Source organism: Ovis aries, chromosome 15, assembly GCF_016772045.2.
Source record: "Ovis aries strain OAR_USU_Benz2616 breed Rambouillet chromosome 15, ARS-UI_Ramb_v3.0, whole genome shotgun sequence".
NCBI classification, from domain to species: Eukaryota; Metazoa; Chordata; class Mammalia; order Artiodactyla; family Bovidae; genus Ovis; species Ovis aries.
Window position 1 is genome coordinate 26,934,922 of NC_056068.1, and position 6,000 is coordinate 26,940,921.

At 49.6% G+C, this 6,000-nt stretch overlaps 1 long non-coding RNA gene across 1 annotated transcript in view; it reads right to left on the reverse strand.

Moving 5' to 3' along the window:
* LOC132657855 (uncharacterized) overlaps positions 1 to 4,611 on the reverse strand; it is a 30,914-nt gene extending 26,303 nt beyond the window's left edge. Inside the window, exon 1 of the long non-coding RNA XR_009596582.1 lies at positions 4,508 to 4,611. This is a non-coding gene — a long non-coding RNA (uncharacterized LOC132657855). The remainder of the gene's footprint in view (positions 1 to 4,507) is intronic.
* Positions 4,612 to 6,000: the final 1,389 nt, after the last annotated feature.

A 6,000-nucleotide genomic window follows, 5' to 3' on the forward strand; every position in this document is an offset into this window, starting at 1 on the left:
CATGCCACAGACAACCCACCCCCCAATCACCCCACTTTGCTCAAACTCCTCACCCTGGAAAGTGTCTATTTCATCATCAGTAGAAAAGTTCTGATAAAAAACAGAGAGTCAAGCCACTATGTGAGCAGTAGGTCGTATGGTGTCTTTTTAAACTTTTTCATCAGTTCTGGCAGATAGAAATTCCATACCCACAGTACAGATTTTTTTTTTTTTTTAGTTAATAATTTTTAAATCTGCATTTATTTATTTATTTATTTTTAATTTTTAGTTTTTTATTTTTTAAATTTTAAAATCTTTAATTCTTACATGCATTCCCAAACATGAACCCCCTCCCACCTCCCTCCCCAGAACATCTTCCAGTCTATGTCTGACGCAGGATGCAGCATGCTTGGGGCTGGTGCATGGGGATGACACAGTACAGATTTTAACACCGAAGCCCAGAGATGGTGAGTAGCCTTCCTGAGGACAAACAGCTAACAAGCATGGAGCCTGGCTTAGAACCTGAGTCTGTCTGACTCAAGCGAATTCTGGGAGAGAGTGGGGACAGGTAAGTCTGGCATGCTGCAGTCCATGGGGTCGCAAAGAGTCGGACACAACGTAATAACTGAAAAACAATTAGGCTACTGATTGAGGCTGTGAACATACTCTGAAGGCCAATAAAGGATGGATCCTTCTCCCTAGGCTTTGAGCATCAGCTTAGGAGGAACTAACTCAACCCGAGGATGTCAGATATCTCTCATCTTAGGACCCTCCCTATTCTTCACCCTGCATCGTCATGTGGGCTAAGCAAGGCTCCACTGGGCAACTGTGAAGGAGAGAGAAGTGTGGAACTGCAGGGAGCGAAGGGTGGGGTACCGGGCGAGCAGAAGGAAGAAAGGACAGAATAAGAGACCTGGAACCAAAAGCAGGGAGAACTCTGCCCTTGCAGGATGCTCCCATGACAGGCCCCGCTCTTCCTGAAGAGCGAGGTGGGTCTCCCTCTTCTTGAAGCAAAAGCCAATGTCTCCTCCTTCTTTTGAACCAGCCAATGGCTGAGCACAGAAAGACCGTGCAAAAAATGCTTGCTAGTTGGGTTTTCTTCACAAAAAGCACAGAGTAGAGATGGTAACAGCTTCTAACAGTCATCTCCAGGGCCATGGAGGATGGTCCTGGGGTATGGTCTCACCTTGACCTTGTTAAAAGGACTTAGGGCCTCAAGGCAACAGAAAGGCAGTGTTGAGAAGGGGGTTCCAGTCAAGTGAATGGACGTGGGCTGCTTTCATGGAGACACATTTAAAATGAAGGAGGCCATAACCTTGTTTGTCTCTGCAGATTAAGCCCCCCACCCCCACCCCCCCAGCCCCCGCCCCGGAACAAGGCTTCGTGCTAAGGCTTTAGAGAGATTCAGACAGAGAAGGATGACCAGGATGCAGACAGACCTCAAATGATGGCACAGGAGACACAGTAAAGGAGTTGGGCATTTTAGCCAACAGAGGACTTACAGGGACAAACTATCCAATATTTAAACAGCTGTTACAGAATGGACTTGACCATTTGGCCCATAAAGTGTGAAATTCAGACTGTTGTTGGAAATCGCAGGGCTGCAGGGGTGGGGTGGGGGGATGATACAGGCCCCACGTGAGGACTCAGAAGTGGTGGCTTTGACTCGTATCACATGCAGTGCTTCCTGACCCTGTTCACAGTGTGGCTCACACAGAAACTGACCACAGCTGTGCCACTCACCATGGGAAAAGGAACGGAGGAGGCTCCCCAAAGCCAAAGGTGGCCAGTGATGGGATGGTGACCATCCACATGGGAGCCCTATGGCTGAGGAGAATTCACCAAATGCACCTAAGGGGAGTACACTGCTGTAGGGTAGTGAGCTTCCAATCACTGGAGGTGTGCAAGAAAAGACTAGACAAGGCTTAGGGGAGACAGGCTGCTGCAGAAGAGATTTCATTATTAGAAAGCAAGGAGGTCCCTTTCAGCTCAGAGCTTCCAAGATTCTAAGACTCCCAGGAGGACCCATGGTGGGAGGCATGGGTGCTCCACGCACATGCCCAGATCGGGGTCCTCCTCCTGCCCCTCACAGAGCAGAGGGTTTCTACATCAGCCAGCCCCTCATGATGACGACTGGCATCAGCCCACTGGCGTGCTGTAGGAGACGCAGGTGACCCTGGGTTTCAACTATCCCATCAGTCCTCTCCAGATGGACTAATGAAAACCCCCAAATTGAGTTCAATTGAGCAGAAGAAAGGAGGATGGATCCAATTCATTATCTCTAGGCGGACCCTCATGCATCATCCCAAACACTGACCGGGGCCACTGCAGACAGACGATAGCAGTTAGCAATACCAGACTTGGAAGCTGTCAAAACAAAGATCTGTGCTCTGTTCACAAAGCGTGAGATGACGAGATGGCTCTAGGCCTCCTTGGTAAGACTGTCCTAGCTCATGTGGTGAGAGGCACAGACCGCAGAGCCAGACAGACCTGGGATTCCCCACTTGCTGGCTGTTGTGGTCCTGAACCAGTTACTTGGCCTCTCTGAGCCTCTGCCTCCTCAGCTGTAAGGCAGGTTGGATAAGGCCCACTTCACAGGCTTGTTAAAAGATTTCATGAGCTATTCTGTGGTAGTGCCAGGGACACTTTATGTGACCTTGGGAAAGTCATTGTTCATGAAGGCCCAGTGCCTCCTGTAAAATAAGGAGTTTGTCCACAGATCACTAAGGTTCCTCGGGCCCTAAGGGTTTTCACTCTATGATTTGGGAACTCACAGCCAAGAAAAGCCACCAGTACCTACAAGCTCACCATTCTCCCTCCCTCAACTCTAAATTCACTCCCTCAGGATGAGGGCCCCCAGGCCATCGCCTCCCACTCCTCACCTCCAGTCAAACCCACTCACTGACTCTGCAAATGTCCACCCATCTTACAAGACCCTGACATCACTAGCTTTTGACTCAGGAAGGACCTCGGTGTCCCCAGATGCCCTCCACTTCTGTTCTCCACAAAAGACTGCCCACCCTTTGGAAGACAGAAAGTCACTAATTGTTTCCCTCTCTACTCCAGTATTGATTAGGAGAGTACAGGGTTATTGGTGTTGCATTGACAGCCAGCTGACTCTGTTGCTTGGGGGTAGATGGTTTTTAACAAGATAGAGAGAAAGAGTGTTGGGTCATGAAGTCAGAGGCCAGGATGGACAGGCGAGGGACAGGCTGGCTGACTGAATGAGCTGGGTGTATAGTTCTGCATTTCTGGGACAGGGGCTCAGGGGTCACGCCTGTCCACCTCCATGTTAGCCCAGCCAGTGTAGGAGGGGAGGCCTGTGGACTCACACATCTCTTTGAGTTGATGCTCTCAGCTCACCCTATACCTCTACTCTGGGTCTTACCCATTCCCTCCCCTAATGCCAGCTGCACCCTGCTCCACCCTGCCATGTGACCCCAATGGCCCACCTCCATGAACCGCATCACCCAAACCTCCTGGCTCTCTGGCTTCCATTTGAATTCATCAGAAGAAATTCTGGTGAGGGACTGAAGGGTGGGAAGGAAGGGGTTATTTACCCCTGGCTCCCTCCCCAACAGGCTCTACCTAATGCCAAGACTCCTAGAGCTGCAGCTGCCTCCTAGGCCTAGGTGGTAATATCCTACCTGCTGCCATTGTTATGCCCTGCTGCTGCTGCTGCTAAGTCACTTCAGTTGTGTCTGACTCTGTGCGACTCCATAGACAGCAGCCCAACAGGCTCCCCCGTCCCTGGGATTCTCCAGGCAAGAACACTGGAGTGGGTTGCCATTTCCTTCTCCAGTGCATGAAAGTGAAAAGTGAAAGTGAAGTCGCTCAGTCGTGTCCGACTCTTAGTGACCCCACGGACTGCAGCCCACCAGGCTCCTCCGCCCTGGGGTTTTCCGGGCAAGAGTGCTGGAGTGGGCTGCCATCGCCACGGAGTGCTTTAAGCCTGCCCGTGTCCTGTCAATAGATCCCTTCTTTAGTCACCCCTCTGAAGCAGGCACCAGGAGTTGGCCTGCTCCGTGGTCCAGATCCTCGTGGCTCAGACAGCAAAGAATCAACCTGCAATGCAGGAGACCCAGGTATTCTTGCCTGGAGAATTTCACAGACGAGCCTGGCGGGTTATAGTCTGTGGGGTTGCAAAGAGTCAGACATGACTGAGCCACTAATATCTTCACGTCTCCACTGAATGGTCCAGACCAATCAGAGACCTTGTCCTCAGCCCTAAGCTGCTGTGAGGGTCTGTGACCAGAACACAGTGGGGAGTGCACTATATAGGTGCTTTACAGAGGACAACTGGTATCCTCATGTTTAAGAGGTCACTGTGCACACACCCCTTACGTCACAGGGACAAGGTTCTTTTGTCTGGTCCCTTTCTCCAACCAAAATTGTACCCCCAATCCACCCATTCTTTCTCTAATTCAGCACATCTTTAGTGATCTCAATCTATGTTCCAGGAACAGTACTAGGTAATGAAATACATATTAAAAAAAATTAAACACAGTTCCTGCCCCAGGGAACTCACAGTCTGGTGGGAACTGGACACGCATAGAATTAGGGATGTAGAGTCTTGGAGGTGCTATGTGAAAGGTCACTGCAGGCACAGGCGCATCATCCATTCTCTGAGACCTGGAAATCAGATGGGAGGATGTTTCTTTAGGCTCCAAAGACAGCTAATTACAACAGACAGACAACACTAAGTTGAGCAGTCTAGAGCATGGATATAAAGTTTCAGGAAGGTCTCCCAGTGCTACTGACAACACGTATTAAATAAGTTTAAAAAACACCCAAAATGATAAAAAATTGAATTTAATTGAATGTAGTCTTGTAGAGTCTACATTTGAATATAACCATATTATAAATCATACTCCAAAAACTTCAGAATCTACATACAACATGCCATCAGGAGAATTCATTTCTGGCAGTAAAAAGTTATAGGAAGGTCATTCTCACATTCAACAAACATTTATCAGGAACCCACCATGGACCAAGCACTGTGTTGAACACTGAGATCCCAAGATGAGCTGAAGATCACCCCTGCCCTGTTTACTCACAAGGTAGAGAGAGCGGGCATGGAAACAGGTAGTGACAGTACAGTGGGCCAGCCCAGCAAAGGCTGCGTGCTAGGACATGGCATGGGACAGTGACTCTGCATGGAAGAACCAGAGAGGGGTCAATAGACAGGGTGACCACTGAGATGGGTCATAACAGGAGCTGTTGACCAGATGGAGAAGGGATGAAGGCATTCTAAGCAGAGGGAACAGCATATGAAAAGATGCAGAGATGTGTCTTCAAAGAGCAGCAGGTTATTCCTGGGCTGAAGCATGGAGTAAGGGACACTGTCAGGAGGGAAGGCTACAAAGGTGAGCTGGGGCCATATGATGAAGGATTTTGACTGCCAGGCTAGACAGTGTAGAAGTTGTTCAGTAGCAGGTGCCAAGACAACCAGGCTTTAAACAAGAACATGATAAATTAGAGCTGAGTTTTCAAAAGATACCTGGGAAGAACAACGCCCATGGGGTCCTGGAAGCAGTGAGGGCCACAGATACTCCTTCCACCAGGGTAGAGTCAGACAGATGCCCTTCCAATGGGAGCTCCCATGAGTTAAGCCCCACAGGAAGTAGGGCCACAATTACAAGGGTCCTGGTTGGAAATCACCCCTTTCCATTTCCATCAGTGGTATGCGCCAGGTAGGACTGATAGGCAAATGAGCCCTCAATGGGAAGGATTTCTAGGTCTTGCAATAACTTGACTGGTGTGGGGCCTAATCCTCCCATATAGAATGGACAATAGTGGAGGAGCCAGTGGTGGCCCACAGGGAAAGGAGCCAGGGACCAAGGTAAGCATGCAAATCTCCAAATCAGTTGTTTTGGGAAAAGGTCAGGTCCAGAAGCTCATGAGGCACAAAACAGGTACAGTTCAGTTCCGTTCAGTTGCTCAGTCATGTCCGACTCTCTGTGACCCCATGAACCGCAGCGCACCAGGCCTCCCTGTCCATCACCATCTCCCGGAGTCCAT